The sequence below is a fragment of the Cricetulus griseus genome, chromosome 5, assembly GCF_003668045.3.
Source record: "Cricetulus griseus strain 17A/GY chromosome 5, alternate assembly CriGri-PICRH-1.0, whole genome shotgun sequence".
NCBI classification, from domain to species: domain Eukaryota; kingdom Metazoa; phylum Chordata; class Mammalia; order Rodentia; family Cricetidae; genus Cricetulus; species Cricetulus griseus.
Genome location: NC_048598.1, coordinates 55914505 through 55933892, shown reverse-complemented (window position 1 = coordinate 55933892; position 19388 = coordinate 55914505). Strand labels below are relative to the sequence as shown.

General features: G+C 47.9%; 1 protein-coding gene across 10 annotated transcripts in view; it reads left to right on the top strand.

Annotated features, from left to right (window-relative positions):
- Plekha6 (pleckstrin homology domain containing A6) overlaps window positions 1-19388 on the top strand; it is a 118129-nt gene that overhangs the window by 54289 nt on the left and 44452 nt on the right. Inside the window, exon 1 of one of the 10 annotated variants that reach the window (XM_035445493.1) lies at window positions 3353-3691. The exons of the other annotated variants lie outside the window; for them this stretch is intronic. The gene's annotated coding sequence lies outside the window, so the exon portion shown is untranslated. Of the gene's footprint in view, window positions 1-3352; window positions 3692-19388 lie in introns of those variants that run through there. 10 annotated transcript variants of the gene reach the window in all.

Genomic DNA, 19388 nt, shown 5'->3' with positions numbered 1-19388 from the left:
TTTATTTTCACATGTGCATGTGTGTGGTTTGGGGATTTTCGAGTGGCTGTTTATGGCTAGAAAATTGCCTGTTCTGGCTCTGTCACAGAAGGACCATCTGGGCTAAATGACTGCTTCCTGACCTTTGTCCACCCTGTGCTTGGCCTGCCCTTTTCAGCCCTGCAGACACAGGTCCGTGTTTCCACTTTTCCCCTCTTGCCATGCATCCTCCCCAGCTGGATCTGCATCTCTAAGATGGGAGACCATTTCCAGTGAGAAGTTAGCTCTCCTAGAGGATTCCCTGAAGCACTTAAGGTGGTGGCCTCCTCTGTCCTCTCATTCACCCTAGGGGCATTGGGATTCCTTCTGTCATGTCCACTGCCACCCAAGGGAGCGGGAACTTGCCCACACTACAGCTGGGCAGTTGCAGCAAAAGCACTGGAATGTGGAACTTGGTAGTTAACTCTTTCTGCTCATTCTACAGGGATGCTGTAGCTAGGGCTGACTTGCTTTTCAATGTCCAAGTAAGATAAGAACTTGGTAGTTAACTCTTTCTGCTCATTCTACAGGGATGCTGTAGCTAGGGCTGACTTGCTTTTCAATGTCCAAGTAAGACAAGAACTTGGTAGTTAACTCTTTCTGCTCATTCTACAGGGATGCTGTAGCTAGGGCTGACTTGCTTTTCAATGTCCAAATAAGATAGTATACAGGAAATATCCATCTCCTGGTACAAAGGCTGCTGGGAACAAACGTTCTGCTTGAGATCCTCAGGCATTGCTTATTCTGGCTCCTAGGGACAAGGGAAGACACCACCTTTGATGAGCCTTTCATCTGATATTGGGGCTGAATTGAAAAGTGGATTTAGTGACTTCTGGGTACTCTTCCTCCTCACTCCCTTCTTCCCCCCTTTCTTTCTCCAGGCAGGGTCTTACTGTAGCTCCTGTTGGTCTGGAACTTTCTGTGTAGTCTAGGCTGGCCTTGAAGTCATGGCAGTCTTCCTCTCACCCTCCTGAGTGGTAGGATTGCAGGCATGTATCTTCTCTGGGTATTCTTTTAATGGATGGCGTCTTTTGAACCAATTATCTCCCTCTCTCCCTCTCTCCTTGGTCTCACTAAATAGTCTTGGCTAGGTTGGTCTAGGACTTACAGAGATCAGCTTGCCTCTGCCTCCCAACTGCTGGTATTAAAGGCGTGTGCCACCATGCCCAGCTTTGGACCACTTCTTAAGCATCCGTCTTTCTGTGACTAAGTGCTAAGGAGGATAGACTCCAAGAGCTTCTGTAGTGAGAATGGCAATCATCTCTGAGGAGACAATAACAGTCATTGGCAACTATTGAATGTTTATTAAATGCAGACATTAATTGTCTTCAGTTCTCCATTGCTGCAATCTTATTTAGTCCTGTGGCAAACCCATGAGTGACAGTTCTGGTGTTATCCCCTTTTTTACAGCCGAGGAAATGAAACACAGAGAGAAATGGAGTCACTCACCCAAAATTCTGTAGGCCGTAACTGGAAGAGCTCCGATCAGGACTGAGGGCCTATTCCAGAGCCTTACACCTTAAGACTAACACAAATTCAGTAAAGAGCAAATAAAAAGAAGGGTTAGCCTGTAGATGGATCAAAGGAAGGGAACTTCATGTTGCATAACTGACACCAAGTTGGAAGAGAGTGGCTTGAGATCCACCCAGGGCCCTCCTCCAGGTCTCTAGCTTCCTTAGCAGAGTGGAGGCGGGCCACCTGACCTGGCTCCTTGTTGGGGTGCAGTGCCTTGGTCTGGGGTGAAGGCAGGTGCTGTGGCTCAGCTTAGGATAGTGCCTTTATTTCTTCTGTGCCAATTGTTACGTTTCCCTGGGGAAAAGGAGAAAGATTTCGGGGTTCCAGTTAATTTTTGTTTCAGGAAGAAAATGTCTAGACACAATCTTTTGTCCTGCCTGTCATTGCTGTTTCCAACCGTTGCCTCCTCTTCATGAAAGTTGGAGAGGAAAGCTAGTTTGGCTAATACAGCTGTCAGACAGCTGTGACTCCTTTTTTTTTTAACTTTTAAAAACAAGGGTATTTCTTGCATAACCATAGACCAATTAGCAAATGCTGGAAACATTGATACAATTTTATTCGATATACAGTCCATATTTCACTTCACACTTAACCTAAACACATCATTCAAGACTATTCTGGAATCACCACTCCTCGATCTCTCCTTGTCTGGCCTCAGCTTTTCTCTGTTGTTCATACACTGGCTTTACTGGGTCTTTCTGGTCTCGTCCAGTCTTTTCCCCCTCCTGTCCTCTCCCTCATCCCTCAACTGGGTTGCCTAGGAGCACGGTATCAAGGCATGTTTCCTAGGCAGAAAATTTAAATGTGGGTGGGGGTGAGGCAGCCAAAAATTCACCAAGCAAGATGAATAATGTTTTTTTTTTTTTACTTTTAAAAGGTTTATTTATTTATTTATTCCATGTGTATCAATGTTTTGCCGGCATGTATGTCTGTGAACCACGCACATGCCAGGTGCCCATCAAAGTCAGAAGAGTGTCAGAGATCCCAGGGAACTGGAGTCATCAAAGGTCGTGAGCCACCATGTGAGTTCTGGGAATGGAACCCAAATACAAGTGCTCTAATCACCGTGCTGTGTCTCCAGTCCTGAAGATAGATTTCACAGCACAACATTTAAAACACAAAAACAAGCTGGGCATTGGTGGCACACACCTTTAATCCCAGTACTCAGGAGGCAGAGGCAGGTAGATCGCTGTGAGTTCGAGGCCAGCCTGGTCTCCAGAGCAAGTGCCAGGATAGGCTCCAAAGCTACACAGAGAAACCCTGTCTCAAAAAACCAAAAAACCAAAAAGCCAAAAAACAAAAAACAAAACCATTTTGCCATTTTGAATCAAGTCAGGATCAACAGCAGTGCCACCCCAGACCACACTGGAGCCCCAGGGAAAATGCACCAAAATACACGGCTGTCTTAATGTGACATGTCAGTGTCCCTGGAGCCTTTCTAGTCAATAGTTTTTATTTAAAAAAGAAATAATATTGCATAGCAGTGGTGGTGTGGTGGCTGGACTCCCAGGGCCCTGGGTTCCATCCATCATCAAACAAGCACTACAGATTTGCACTAGAGTGGTATACATCTTAGTGGCTGGGATTGTGGTACCCTTATACATTGGACCCTTGTGCCCTGCAGGACTGGTTTCTCCCCCTTCCAGACATCCTATCCTCAGAACAAGGGAGAGAAAGGTAGGGCGTTTAGCCAGAAGCTGTTCTCTTGCCTGGCCAGAACAGAGGGAGGGTGGGGTTGGGGGGCGGGAAGGAAGGGTACAGAGGCCTTTGGCTAGGAGCCTCTAGTCTAACAGCTTCCAGCTGCTTCCACACCCACCAGACTTCCGGCTAGGGAGTGGTGTTTGGATGGCCTTTTCCCCTCTTCACATCAAATGTGTGATCTAATTAGGACCCTGGGCCCCCCAGTCCTCCTGTCTTGATATCACAGCTCCCTTAGTTGATCCAGCTCCCACCCTGCTAGGTCTTTTGCTGTTTGTACCAGAGCTTGTGGGGTGTTGTCCCCGTCTTTCCCTGGGTCATCCACCCCGGGCTGAGTGAGCACAAGATGTGTGTCTGAATTCCCCAGGCCTCTGCAAGCCAAGCCAGGGTGGAGGGACACAGCCTTGCTGAGGACAGGTCCTGTGGCTAGGAGGAAGGCTGCAATTGGAAAGACCCCAAGGTAGGTTGTGTCATCCAAGTCCCTTAAGGTCTCGGAGCTCTGGAGTCCCGTTTGCTCATCTGTTCCTTATTATGGTGTGTGTGTGTGTGTGTGTGTGTGTGTGTGTGTGTGTGCGTGCAGATGCTTCTGTGCCATAGGGCATAGGTGGAGGTCCCAGGACATCTTTATGGAGTTGGTTCTCCTTCCACCTTTACCTGGGTTCCAGGGATCGAACTTAGGTTGTCAAGCTTGCACAGCCTTTACCCTCTGAACCGTCTCACTGGCCCCTTATTTCTGCATTCATTTAGATTAGAGTTGATAATACTTTTCCTGCCAGCCTCAAGGATCATAAAAGAATCAAATGAAGTGAAATAGGGGTGGATGTCTGCTGAATCATAAGGTTGTATTTGACTTTCCTTTTCTGTCATAAACACTGCTCCTTTATTTTTATGTGCACTGCATTTGGGCTTGCCTGAATTAATTGCTACAAAGCCATGAGAAAAACATAGACTGATAAGAACCCCTGTCCATCCCTGCTGCTCAGAGCCACTTCCAAATGAGGAAGAGGCCATTAGGAAAGGAAGGCTGGATCCTGCCTACCTACCCATCTCTCTGCTCCACCTACACCTAAAACATGAAGTATATAAGAGGAAGAAGTTTTGTCTAAAGCCTTTTCAAGTGAAGGCTTTTCTTTTTTATAGTTTTACTGAGTTATAATGGACATAAAATGGCATAGATTTAGAGGCTAAAACAATGTATTTCATGAGATCTTCTTTTTACTTTATTTTATTTTGGGGGATACAGTTTCACTATGTCGCCCAGGCTGGCCCAAAATCTGTGATCTTCCTGCCACAATTAAGATAATAAAGGTCTGAGGCTATGGCTAGGTGCAAGGCTCTAGGTAGGCTCAGTCTCTGGTTCAGCCATAAGGAAAAAAAGTCCCCATCACTCCCTCAAATTGCTTCCTGCCTCACTTGTAATCCTTTCTCCACCCTGTCCTTGGGCCACACTGGCCTTCTTTCTGCCACTGTAGATCAGCTTGCAATTTTGAAGGTATTTTATCATAGAATCTTACAGTGTGTACTCTCTTTTGGAAGGTCTGCTGGCTCTTTTCACTCAACGTAATAATTTTGAGCTCCATCTAATTCCTTTCATTGCCTACATTAGTAATTTATTCTCTTGCTGAATGGCATCCTTTCTAGTGGACTCATGTGCTCACAGGTTTGTGGGTGACTGTTTTCAGCTTGAAGCTGTTCATGTAAGTGTGCTGTGAGCATTGGCGTATATGTCTTTGTGTAGACACAGGCTGTAAGCTGTAATATCTCTCCATACATATGTAGGAGTAGGATGGATGGACTCGATGGTTCCTGCATCTTTAATTTTTCAGGAAGCTACCTGCTTTCCTCCAGTTAGATGCACCATCCCTATCCTTATCAGTACCTCTTCATGCTGGACCACACTGGGCACTGGCCAGTCTTCCAAATGTAGTTGTTCTAAAACTACTCTCACTCCCACACATGGGGTGTGTGCATGGCATCTCATGGATGTTTTGATTTGCACTTTCTATGTCTCCTTTGCTGATGTTTTATTGTCTCCATGTAAGTGTGCACTATTTATGTGTTTTTGTGGAAGGCTCATGTCAGCTCTATGTTTGGGGGACTCTTTCCTGGCCTTTTGTTTTTGGAATAATGTCTTTTTAAGACCAACATCTTTTATTTGAAGAAGTTCACTTTATTGAGTTTCATTAGAAAACCCCTAAGTCACTGAGATTTTTCTTCTATGTTTTCTTCTAGAAATGTACTTTTAGCTCCTGTTCTTAGGCCTATGGCTTGTTTTAAGTTGCCTATGATCTGGTTGAGTAGAGGGTTCTCTTTTTAAACGAATTATTTATTTCTGTGTGTGTGTGTGTGTGTGTGTGTGTGTGTGTGTGTGTGTGTGTGTGTGCCTATGTCTAGTACCTTTGGAGGTCAGAAGAGGGCATCAGATCCCAAGGAACTAGAGTTTCAGATGATTAAGAGAAACCATGTAGGTGCTAGGAATCGAACCCTGGTCCTCTGTAAGAGCAGCCAGTACCCTTAACCACTGAGCTAGCTCTCCAGCCCCATGAGGATTCTTTATTTGGTAGTAGTTGTTTGTTTGGGATATGGATCTATGGTTTGTTCAATACCATGTATTGAAATCATCTTTATATCTTGGTCAAAATCAATTGGTCACAAATGGGTATGTTTATTTATAGGGCAGGGGTAGAGGCAGGAGGTACAAGGAGGGAAGGGAGAGTCCTAAGACTGCCTGCCTTGTGGCAGCTCCTCTGTCTGACTCCCTGCAGGTCTTCCTTGTCCTTGGGACCAAAGGCCTATAGGAGGCCTGTCCTTTCTCTTTCCCCATCAACACTAACTGGAGGTTCTGGCTGATGCCAGCAGGAAAAGGAGACTGAAGCAAGGACCAGTCAGGCTCCTCCCACTCTAGATAACTCCACTCATTGTTGCTCCGTCTTGCATCTCCCCATCTCCTTCAATTATTAGAATCTTTACCAAGTATATCCCTCTGGCCCTATGCCAAAAGGGCTCTTAGTGACAATCATTACTGGTTTCCCCCCCATTTATTTATATATGTATCTTTATAACATTACCAACTTGTCTTAATTACTGAGACTTTATTCTTAGTCTAAGTACCCCCTTAATAGCTTCCTTTTCCTCTTCTTCTGTGTTAGAACTTGAACCCGGGCCTTTCTTGTGGTAGGCTGGCACTCTACCATGAAGCTACATCCTCAGCCCTGCCACCACCTTCTTCCCCCCCTTCTCAGACCTATTACGTAGCCAAAGATGACCTTGAACTCCTCATCTTCCTGCCTCTCCTATCCTCACCCCCAGTGCTGGTATTATAGGCTTGCACCACCTAGTGCTGGGGATCAAACCTGGAGCCTTATGTATGCTAGGCAAGCATTCTGCCTGCTGAGCTACACTTGAAGCCTCAGACTTTGGTTTTCCCAGACAAGGTCTCATTTGGTTCAGGCTGACCCAAAACTTGTAACCCTCCCACCTTTGCCTCCTAGGTGTTAGGATCTAGTCTTCTATTACAAAGTATTTTTGGTTAGAACATTCTAAGTCTTTTTCAATGTCCATTTTAGATTTTGTCTTGGTTTATATAAAGAACTTGCAAGCCGGGTGGTGGTAGCGCACGCCTTTAATCCCAGCACTCGGGAGGCAGAGGCAGGCAGATCTCTATGAGTTCGAGACCAGCCTTGTCTACAAGAGTTAGTTCCAGGACAGCCTCCAAACCCTGTGTCTCAAAAAACCAAAAAAAAAAAAAAAAAAAAAAAAAAAAAAAAGAACTTGCAGAGATTTTGAGTGGGATTGTGTTGAATCTATAGTAAAATATTGGAAGAACATATGTCTTAATATTGCCCACTGACCCAGGAAACAGTCTCTTATTTATTTATTTATTTATTTATTTATTTATTTATTGTCAGGGTTTCTCTGTGTAACAATCCTTGCTGTCCTGGAACTCATTCTGTAGACCTCAAACTCTCTCCCTGCCTCTGCCTCTCGAGTGCTGGGATTAAAGGAGTGTGCCACCATTGCTCAGAATCTCTCCTTTAGATCTTCTTAAATTCCTCTCAGGAGTGTTTCGTTCTCTTCAGCACATAGATTTTTGCTTCTCTTGTCAAGCTTAGCCTTAAGCATTTAGTATCTTCCCCACTAGTATAAGTGGTGTTTTCATTGCTTATTGCTAGTATGTGGAAATAGAACTAACATATCCAGAGCCTCTCCCTACCCAGCTCCAACCTCAGTTCCACCCAAGGCGCTGGGTGTCAGCCTGATACCATAAGCTTTTAAACTGCCCTTTGAAGCATCCACATCTTGCTGTGTTTTAAATCTTTTCGGGAGCCACCCTGAGGCAGCCATGAAGGTAAAGGTTGAGAAGGAATGGTGTCATAGTAAGTTCTAACCCTGCCCAGAACACTCAGATCTCTGGCATGTTCTTGTGGGCAAATGGAACAGATGTGAACGTAGTGTAGCCCCTTTAAGAAACCAGGGTGAGCTAGCCTCCAGGGCGACTGGGAAGGCATTACCAAAGATAAGATAAGGCCCCCTGGTTGTTTTGAATGAGGGTCCTGAGCCACAGTGGCTGGCCTACTGATAGGCAAACAGGAACCATGGTGATAAGAAAAGTGCCAGTTACTAAAGCTGGCTGACTGAGGTTCCCAGCTGGGAACTGTAAGGGAGAGGGGTGCCAACTGCGCATGTTGTAGTATAGGGCACTTGTATTCTACTATCCCATGGAATAGTATTATTTATGCTCAAGGCAAAAAACCTCAGGTAGGCTTTACACAGAGCCTCTCTCCCCCAGAGGCAATAATTAGTTCAGTCAGTGTGTGTCCATTGGATTTGTTGTTCTCTGGGGAGATGCTCTGACTCCTACCTCAGCCTCAAGGCTGAGTTAGAGACTACCTGATTTCTCCCTTAAAATAGGAAAACCCTGGCAAGGACTCGCCCTGACAAGCTGACAAGCACAGAGCTGCTCATTTGTGCATATCTGCATAGATTTGCATGCATCCTACATGGAGGCACTTTGATGTTTTGGAGATCCTTAAGCCAGTTACCTATTTTTAAAGAGAAAAGGCAGGATTTTTGTTTCTACACAAACCTGCCCAGCTGTCACCTGCATGTTCCAAAGATGTCCAAGCGATGCCCGCAACCTTAGGATATAAAGAATACCTGCGCTCACGCAGTCCTTTGCCTGCTGGTGTTTCAACTTTGTAGTGTAACCCAATTCGCCTCTCTAAACTCCTGAGTAGAACAGAGAAATGAGGAGGAGAGGAAGAGGAGGAGGAAGAACCCTTTAGTTTAGCAGCAAGTGCTTAGTCCCCCAGGATTATGTACTTAGAACAGCTAAAGGCGTCCTGGGGTCTGGGTTGGCCTTCCCTCTGTCTCTGTCCCAGGGCTATGGATGCTATGACTACTTTTGTCTGCACATCCTCCTCCAGGAATAAATAAAAATATCATCCCTCCCCCGGATCCTGGCTTCACTATTGGCCTGCCTGGCAAATATTTCATAATGTGGGCTCATCCAATTGGGCATCGTGCCAGAGTTGAGCACCTCAGGTTGTAGGCGTGCTCCAATTAGGTGAGGAGGCCTGGGTGGGACTAAAGGCTCGCTCTCCACATGGGAGGCAGCAGCATTATGAAGGTAGATGGTAGCAAGCGAAGAGTTGCTGTTGGCTCGGAGCTAGGCAAAAAGGACAGGACAGTGCATCAGCTGGATTTTGGCAGCCCAGAACTGAAGGGGTTAAGGTCCATCAGCATGTGTGGCTGTTAATGATTGCTTTCCACAGGGACCTGCTGAGTATTAAAGGGAAACCTTTTCCTATTCCTGAGTGTGAAAGGAGGCCGAGTTAGAGGCAGCAGAGAGATTAGGCAGCACAGCCGAGCTGGTGAGTAAGTGGCTGTTGGTTTGGTGTTTGTTTGTCTGTGTGGCTCTGGAGCAGGTGAGGGAGCACTAGCTGCTTCTCTTCATCAGTCAGAGGGGTCTTTTGTCACACCAGAAACAAATTTTCAGTGGGGCCAGACTTTAGGCTCACCCCCTTTTATGAGAATGGTTCTCAGCTAAGGGGAGATCCTTAGCCCTACAGTGGAGTGCGGCTGGTTTGCCTGTCCTGGGAAGGAAACAATGGTTTCACTAGCCACCCGGTGCACAAAGCCCAGCGGCTCTTCCTTCCATCACCCCTCTCTGAGCCATTGTCTCCAGAGAGGGGCTAGGAGCTCGGAGCAGAGCAGGCTCACAGGGACACAGCCATAGCAGATGGGGACAGGACACTTGTAAAGAGTACAGAGTATGCTGTGGAAGAGAGCAGGTGGGATAGACTGGAGGCAGAATTGGTCACTCGTTAAAAAGACGAAGTTGTCATTTGGGAGCAAAACTGAAATGAGAGAGAGAGAGAGAGAGAGAGAGAGAGAGAGAGAGAGAGAGAGAGAGAGAGAACAACCTTGCTTTTTTTGGGTTTGGTGTCCTCACTCCTCAAGTTCCTTTTGGAGGGGTGTCCCCTCACCCTCCATTGCAGTGTGCTCTTTGACACCTTCTGGTAATGTCATCAGGAGGATGGGCAAAAGTTCTTGGCCATGTGGGAGGCAATGGGTGCACTGCCTGCTCAGCAGATTGTGTGTGTGTGTGTGTGTGTGTGTGTGTGTGTGTGTGTGTGTGTGCGTGTGTTACTCTTATGGTCATATGACTTTAAAAGGAATTGTCACCAAAGAAAAACTGTTGACACCCCCCCCTTTGCTAAGAGCTCTTTTGTTTCCCTTGTCTCTCTTGGGAGGAAAATGATTAGATGACATAATGGTTATGTTAGCCCCACCTGCACAGAGACCGTCTGGAACAGGGCGCTTGCCATGCTGGTCTTGAATGCGGATTTGAGAGACAGGGTAAACTCAGCCTTTCATGACTTTGCTGCAATGCTTCCTTCTGGTGGGGTTTCCAGGAGGCAAACAGAAACCAGGACAATAAGAGGGAGGTGCTGGCCACTAGACCCAGGAGGCCAACAGCAGAAGGAGCCAAGTTTCTGGGCAGTTGAGGCCAAGAAAGAAGGGGAAGTAGAATCCAGGGGAGGAATGGACAGACAGGCCCTGTGTGCCTTGTGTTCAGATTGTCAGCCACAAATGCAATCAACCTTTATCTAACACTTTCAGGGGAATTTCAGGGGACCTGCTGTACCCAGTGGGGTGGATGTCACCTGTGGGCTTGCCACAAATGCTCAGCAGCCCTCTTGCTTGCCTTCTGTACTTGAGCTGTGAACTAGAGCCCTGGGTTTTTATTTTTGTACCAACCTGTCAGCAGCAGCACAGTTGCTCCAACAGGTAGGTGTGGGCAGACTCACCTGTTACTCAGGTGTCACTGATGAGCGCTGACATCTGTCTTGACTAGGAAGCACTGGAAAGTGGCCTGGGCACTATTCTTGGGAGCCCTCATCTTCCTCTGAGACCGTTTCCCTCCCCTCTTGTGTTTCTCCCTGGCACCTGCTTCCTGTGCTTTGTTTTTTGAATAGATTGCAGGTTGCATCATTGGTGACTCTCTTGAGGGCTCCGAGTCTGGTTGGGAGCAGGGATAGGGGCAGGAGGTGCAAGGAGGGAAGGGAGAATCCTAACACTGCCTGTCTGGTGGCAGCTCCTCTGACTCCCTGCAGGTCTTCCTTGCCCTTGGGACCAAAGGCCTACAGGAGGCCCCTTCCGTTCTCTTTCTCCATCAGCATTAGCTGGAGGCTCTGGCTGATCCCAGCAGGAAAAGGAGGCTGGAGTAAGGACCAGTCAGGCTCCTCTGTCCCTAGATAACTCCACTCATTCTTGCTCCATCTTGTATCTCCCCATCTCCTTCAACTATTAGAGTCTTTTCCAAGTATATCCCAAAAGGGCTGTTGGTGACAATAATTTTAGACTGTGGAGTCTTAATGCATTGGTTTAAAAGCCAATGGTTCATTACAATTCATTGTAATTGGAGGTTTTTTTTTTTTTCCAAGATAGGGTTTCACTATGTAAACCAGGCTGTCCTGTAACTTAACTATGTAGACCAGGCTGGCCTTGAACTCACAGAGAACCTCCTGCCCCACCTCTGCTGAGATTAAAGCTATGCCAGCTTTGATTGGATTTTGGAATGTGTCATTTGATTATTTTTTTTGATAGGATTTTTGTTCCAGGCTGGCCATGAACTCTTGATCCTTCTGCCCCCATCTCCCAAGTGCTGGGATGACAGGTGTGTATGTCCCACTATGCCCAGCCTTGATTTTAAATTTTTGACTTTCTGTTGTGGTTGAGGGCAAATTTTCCATTCTTGTTGGTACAGTTCAGGACTGTAACAGGTCTTGTGTTTCTGAGGATTCTGAGCACATATCCATTGCTAGAAGGATAAAGTGGTTTGGTTTGGAGTTGTCTCATATAATCAAAAAATGTTAGTGACTTAGAGGACTAAATCAGTGCTGTCTAGTAGAAAGTTCTGCTATGTTGAAATTGCCCATGACTATTCTATCTAGTATTGCTGCCTCCCCGTCTACTAAGTCTCAGTGAAATGTGCCTAGTCTGAGGCACTGAAATTTTAATGTTTTTAAAACTTAACAAAGCCGGGCGTTGGTGGCTCACGCCTTTAGTCCCAGCACTTAGGAGGAAGAGGCAGGCGGATCTCTGTGAGTTCGAGGCCAGCCTGGTCTCCAGAGCGAGTGCCAGGATAGGCTCGAAAAACCAAAAAAAAAAAAAACTTAACAAAATCTGAGCGTGACAAATGACCATCAGACAGCACAGATGTAGGATGCTATGGTAGTTACCTTGCCTGATAGTACAGATGTGTGATGCTGTAGCAAGTTTTCTTGTCAGACTGTCTTTGGATCACCAGCCCCTCAAATATTGACACAGAGACTTTTTATTAATTATGGCCTATAGCTTAGACTTGTTACTAACTAATTCTTATACCTTAAATTAACCCATCTACCCATTTCTATTTATCTATGTCCTGCCATGTAGCTCTTAGCCGTTACCTCCCTTCTTGCCTGTCCTGCCTCCTCTGTGTCTGGCTGGCCACCCCGCCTTTTTTCCTCCCAGCATCCTCTCTGCCTGGAAGTCCCACCTATACCCCTAATGGCTAGCTATTGGCCATTTAGCATTTTATTATACCAATCACAGCAATACATCTTCACACAGTGTACAAATATCCCACAACAGGATGCTGTAGTGACCATCAGACTAGATGGTACAGATAGGTGGTGCTGGCTTCCTTTATTCATGTATGTCACACCAGCCACTAACTGAGGAGCTCTCTCTCTCCAAAGTGCTTTAACGATACCATCTTATTCAATCCTCCCAGCAGCCCTGGTATTGCTGTATGGTACAGAGCTGCAAAGTGGGTTAGTCACTTTGAAGTCACATGAGTGTTGTTTGGCTCACAGGAGCCCTCCTGGCTGCAGGCTGGTTTCAGGACTGACCCTTGTTCCAGCTCTTACTGGAGCTTCCTCACATCAGTGAGACAGAGAGATACTTCAGCCCTTGGCAAGCTGCCAAGGGCCATAGGAAGTCCCAAATGTCCCCTCTCCTTGCAGAAAGAGGCAGTCAGAACTTCCCACCACCCATCTGCATGCCACCTTGCCCTACCACTCCCAGGCTCAGACTGCAGCTCCTCAGTGAAGTCTCATAGCCTGACTGGTGAGGGAGGGTGCCAGCTACCACTTTACCGTTCTCCCACCTGCCTTGGCATCTGGTCCTCATACACCATCATGTAGGAGGCTCCTCCCTCTAGGAGCAGCTGTCTAGGCTCCTGCCTGCTGGTTCTAGGAGACTTATCTTTTTTTTCTTTTTTTGTTAAAGATTTTATTTATTTATACAACATTCTGCTTCCATGTATATCTGCACACCAGAAGAGGGCACTTCATAAGGGATGGTTGTGAGCCACCATGTGGTTTCTGGGAACTGAACTCAGGACCTCTGGAAGAGCAGTCGATACTCTTAACCTCTGAGCCATCTCTCCAGCCCTCTAGGAGACTTATGACTGTGTAATCTTCCCCTAGTCAAAGTCTCAGCTTCATGGCCAGTCAGAGTGTGTTGGCCAGGAGAAGGAGTAAGAAATGGGTGGGATGCTGAGCAATCCTGCCACCCTTCAGCATTCCAGTTCTGGGCAGGAGGTAAGGATTGGGCACAGCCCTAAAGACTCAGGCTGTGGGCAGTTAGTAAGTGGATGTTCTTACCCCCGCACCCAGGCATCATCACCCCACCCCATATGCATTGTCTCCAGACCTGTAGCTGGTAGGTATTAGCAACTTTTGTTGCTGTGTTCTCCTAGCCTTGTGAAACCAGAGTTTCACACTGAACTGTGCAACTCCTCATCCTGGGGAATAAGGAGTGCAGAGAGGTTGACAGTAGGGCCTATGAAAGCCCAAGGAGACTGCTGCTACTTTGCCAGTCACTGTGGCCAGGACGATAAACCTCCTGACTCTGTCCTAGGCCTTAACCTACCTCAGCCCAGGTTAGGGACCAGACAGCAGGGAGTTTCCTTTTCTTTGTCCATACCCCATTTATAGTGGTGCAGCCTATATTTCTTCTGCTATCTGGTCTGGTGGGAAGTTTGAGCAGCCTGTGGAGCAAGGCATCACTCACTCCTGTTGTTTTATTGTAAAAATGAGGAAACAGGCATTGAACAGCTTGACAACCTCAAATTGCTGGATGGGGAACAAGAAGGCACGGGATGTTTCTGAGGATGTGGAAGCAAGACTGTCAGTCTGGCTGGTTACTGTCCAAACACTCACTGTAAAATTCCTTCCCATGGGGCAGGCTGGGTGGGGATGCTGATCCCTGTGGACATCAGAATCATATCTGCTGAGTTAGGAGTGAAGAAATATGGTTTGGATGACCTTCAGTAGTCCCGGAAGCAGAAGCATACTACCCTCGGCCTCTGAAGGGCAAAAGTTTGGGATTCAACTCAGAGGGAAGGGAACAAGCCCAATTAATTATTGCTCTGCCCCATTGCCCCTGGGAATCCTGCTGACTGTTGGAAAAAGGCACCCTGGAGGAAAAGAATGGGAGACAGGAAGAGAGGGAAGGGAAGGGAGGAATCTGGGGTAAGGGGACTGAACCTGCCTTCCCCTGCCGTTATCTGGCTTGGCTGGTCAGGCAGGCCAGTGGGGAGGAAAGTAGGGACTTGGGGTTGCTCCATTTTTCTTTCCACTCCATTTTTCTCCTTGCCTCAAAGCAACCATAGCACAGCATGGGGACGGTGAGAATGAGCTGACTCCACTTCTCCAACCTGGGCTGGGTTAAGGGTCATGCCCTATTTGGAGCATAGTGGCTCCTGGGTCTCAGGACTCACTGTAGTTCTCATCTACTTGACAGACCATCAGTATCTGAGCACTTAGAGTCAGCTGCCTCCACCACTGGAATAGGCCAGAGAGGATGCTGGCCTGGGTTTGTGGCAGGACCTGTGGCCAGGTTTAACCTCCTGAGCTCTATGTTATGGAGAGGCAGCCAGGTCCCAGGCACTGGCCAGAGAAGCTAGCTTGACCCTAGAGAGGTATGACAAGCAGCTCTTCACTTGCTAACAGGGAGGAATTACATTGATCACCTACCCATGTTGCTGCCAGTTTTCAAAAGACCACTAGAATCCCACAGAGTAAAATAACTAATAAGACAAGATAATTTGAGGTGTGTAGGGTAGGAGAGTTGCGTGAGTTTGCTTGTATGATCTCTTTCTGCCCTAAGTGGAGTATGTTCTGTTTTGTGCCCTGGGCTGTCCCCTCTTCTGTGATAGGAGTAAACTGACCATGCCACAAAACAGGAGGGCAGCTGCATGGGCTGGGAGGGAGTGAAGGGAGCACGCCCAGGGCCCTGGCTTATGCTTCCACAGTGTGTACCCCCCCACCCCGGGAACTGAGCCAACTCCCTGTCCTAAGGTATCCTCTCCCTACTCTGTCCACCACAGCTGGGGAAGGTGCTATTGACCACTCAGGGTGGAATGGGGATGTTAGACTAGAGAGAAATGGGCAGGGGCAGGTACTGGGCCCTGTCCTCTGGATTAAATTCAAGGTCCTAGCATGTTAGGGTGTTCCAGACTTGATTAGGAGTGCACAGCATTCATACCATATTGGAAATAACAGTAGCATCAAAAGCAGGGATGGAGCAAGGTCAGAAAAGAAAGGAGGCGTAAGTGCAAGCCAGTGAGAGGAGACAGCTGGAAGCTGTTCCTAGCACCTTGGAACTAGTATTTTGCTCTGTGGGTGGAGAGGGGAAAGACAGTTTTGTCTCCATCTAAAAACCTCCAGAAGTGCTGACTGGGCCCTGATTCCTCCCTTTGGTATTCCACCCCCACCCCCCCTACCCCCCCCAACCAGACAGGGTTTATGTAGCTTTGGAGGCTGTCCTGGCAGCCTGTAGACCAGGCTGGTCTCCAACTCACAGAGATCTATCTGCCTCTGCCTCCTGAGTGCTGGGAATAAAGGTGTGTGCCACCAACGCCCGCCCCTTTGGTTTCTTGATGCAGCAATCATAGGTAGAGCAGAGGCTGCTGTGGGGAGTGGTTGGCTAAGGAAAGTGTTTTCTCCTAGGACAGCCAGGGAGCCTCAGGAACCAGCAGTCTAGAGAGTTGGAGATGTAAACTGAGCTGGTTTTTAATTGGGACAGAATGCTGGGGTAGATAAGGCTCTTTGACAATAATGATGAGACCCAGACAGGGGAACAGGGCAAGAGCCAAGCTTCCCTTTGTTGGCTGCACAGCCCTCCCTGCCATTAGTCTCCCGCTGGAATTTGCTGGCTGAGAGAAAGAAGGAATTGGAGGAGCTAGTCCCCTGCCGGAGGGGCTAGTCCCCTGCCCATCCCTGGCTGTCCTGGCCGCCTATGAACTTCAATGCTGGTGACGGGCATTCTGAGTGTGGAGAAGCATGGTCGAAGCTGATTCTGCTGGCAGATTCTCAGGGTCTATGGAAATGAAGCTGTGTGGTACAGGGGGTAGAAGGAGTGGAGTGTATTCCTTAGGTTTTCAGTATTTATCACAGTGATAGTTTTGGACACCTAACCTGGGAGTGGTGTGTGTGTGTGTGTGTGTGTGTGTGTGTGTGTGTGTGTCTGTGTGTGTGTGTGTGTGTGTGTCTGTCTGTCTGTCTGTCTGTCTGACTGTGTGTGTGTGTGTGTGTGTCTGTCTGTCTGTGTGTCTGTGTGTGTCTGTGTGTGTCTGTGTGTGTCTGTGTGTGTCTATGTGTCTGTGTGTGTGTGTGTGTGTGCACTTGTGTGCTTGCTCGTGTGCATACATGCTTGCTCAGGGAGATGAAGACTTGGTTTTAACTGTATGGTGCCAGGTGCACACCACATAGATGATGAGGATGTCTTGAACCACAGAAGTACCCTAATAAGGTGGAGGGAATGTGTCTTGATACTTGTGGAATGCCCGTCCCCCACCCAGCCCAAATCTTGAGCACTGTTCTAGACTCTGTTCTTGGTTTCCTCACTCTCACTTGTGCACTCAGCGTATTTCTTGATCATTTTCAAGCATAATATGCATAGCCACCCTGTGTTGTGCATGAAACATTTCACACTGCAAGTTTGCAGGAATTAATTCACAGAATTAGAAGAGGCCTTGTTTGCCCATGAGCAAGCTAAGGTCTAAACAACTGAGGCCATGCTGCAGATTTGATGCGGCCCACAGTGAAGACTGACCTGCCCAGTTCCCTTTCTGCTCATGGCACTCCCAAGTGAGCTCTCTCGTAGGCCCAGTAGAGAAGTGACCACCTCTTGGGCAACTCTGGAGATCAAGGGTGCTCTTTGTTCAGTCGCTAAGTCTTTTCTTCCTGAGTCTCTCACTTTTGGGGGAGTGGGATTTGAAAGGTCACCTTGGGTCTGGTCTTAGGCATCTACCCTTGAGAAGGGGGAGCATTCTGATATCCCTAAAGGAAGTATAGAGGAGGAAAAAAATGATTAATTCTATGCCTGGTAAATTTTTCCTGCTGCCTTACTTAAAAAGAAAACTGTTATTCTGTGCAGGGTAATGGTGAGGAGCCCCAGCCAGGCCTGCTGTGTTCTGACTTGACCCTGAGGATCTGGGGGCTCTCAGTGCACAGGAGTCTGTGTCCCCCATCCCCATCCCTTGTGATGCCTTCACATGGTACCAGAGAAGTAATTTAACTTGAGCAAAGGCTGTGGGAGGCCCCTGAGCTCAGTTTGAAGAGAAGGGGGATATTTTTGCCTCCTAGAGGAAGAAAACTCATTTTCTCAATACACCCCCCCTTCCTCCTGTTCAGATGAGCTTAATTTTCTTCTTCTCTTAATGAAGATGGATGAAAGCCAAGCTATATATTCAGGGGGATCCAGTCAGGGAAGCTGAGTGAGGGGGCGAAGGGACAGAAACAGAGCCTCCCTCCCGGAGAGGAAGTAATTAATTGTGAGAGAGCGAGAGCTAAGATAGGGAAGCCCTTGGTAACAGAATATCAACTTTCAAATTCAGGTGGCTAAAAATGACACCAGAGCACTGGAAGTCTCTTTTATCTATTCATTTGTTCATTCAACAAAACTTTATTGAGTACCCGTGATGGGCAGACAGGGAACTCAAGAAGGCATCTGGAGAAGGCTCAAGTAACTCGAAACAGGTTCAACCCCAGACCTAAGGTCTCCTGTCACCAAGATAAATCAATGACCAAAGCCCCACTAACTGACTGAATATGTTGACCTTTTGGATTTAGGATTAGCTGTTTAAATATCAGCAGTCGTGGCCCTGGTTACACCTGGCCAATTCATCTCTTCATGGGTTAAATAATAATGCTGTCCATTTATTTTTCTGTTTACTGATCCCATTGTTCCTCTGACCTCGGTCCAAATAATTAGATCAGTCCTGCCCTTTTAGTGTCTACTGTGATATCACAGAGTTGCCATAATAACAGACTATGATGTCAACACAATGCCCGGTGCTGCAAAAAGAAGCACCTTGGTCAGAAAGGAAGCTGTCATGTGAAGTAGCAGCACATAGAAGGCAGAGGAGCTGAGACAGTATCAGGAAGAGTATGGTGGCTGTTTAAGATGACATTGAGCCTGGGTCCTCCTTTGCTGGAGTCCTTGACAAACCTCCAGGGCTCTTACGAGGACTGATAGATAAGAGAATAAGCTTGTCTGGAGGCAGGGGGATGAGGAGGTGACCTTCAGAAGGCCTTGCAGCCCAAGAATCCTAAAGCACAGAGGCCGGTGAGAAAGAGGAGATTTGACTAGCCTTGACCTATTCGGGGGAATTCGCATCCATGCAAACCTTCTAGCCGAGCAGATCTGACCGTCACCAGCTGGAATTTATCATCTGGCATCTGGGAAGATTTGCAGCAATAGATATACAATGACCCCACCTCGAGCCCCGTTCGTTCCCTGCCCTCTTCCTCACCAGCCTCGGGAGGAAGGTTCCCTTTCACTTCTGAGTAAAGAAGCTGATCTTTGCCAGCAGCTGGGGCTCCACAAACATCCCGCCCATCTCGCCCATCCCGCTCGGGCTGCATATGTCCAGCGTCTTACCAGCTGGGCCAGCACCCACGGAGGGCAAGTGAGCCGTGCTGCTGGAGAGGGGAGTGTGTCAGGCCGGTTGTACAGCTGCTCCTGTCTGTACAGATGAAAGCTGGACAGGCTGAGAGGAGGGAACGGAGACTTCTTCAATTCTCCTCAGCTTCTCAGCAACAGCAACAATAACAGCCAATGAACCGGAAGCATGCTTTAACCCTCAGAAGGGCTTGGAAGGTTTCTGAGAAGCAAGTTGGTTTGCAGCCCCAGAGCCTGTGTCTGGGCTGGGAGCTGGAGAGGCTGGAGCACCGTCTCCCTGCAGGTCGGGCTGGCATGCGTTTCTGTGCAGATGGGAATGCAGCCCATGCTCCTCCACCCGCCCAGCTGCTCGGTGTCCTTAGCTCAGTGAGGTCGGACTACCTGGAAGCCGTACACCTGCTCCGTGCATACCTCTCTCCGTTTCTGCTTTTCCTTCTTTGGAACCCGAACTGGGAGGAGGTCCTCTCTTCTTCATTTATTCTGCCTCCGGCCCTCTAGCAGTAGCATCTCAGGCGAATGCTAGGAAGCCACAGGCCCCCTAGGGCACCTGGGCAACCCCTCCCGTTGTCCACAGGGAGCCCTGTCCCTGTTCTCCAGTGCTAGCGCCAGGAGAAAGGACAACCCATGGAACCTGCCCTAGCCCGCCCTGCATCTCTGCCACAGCATTAAGAGTTGGAACCAAGGACTTACTTCTC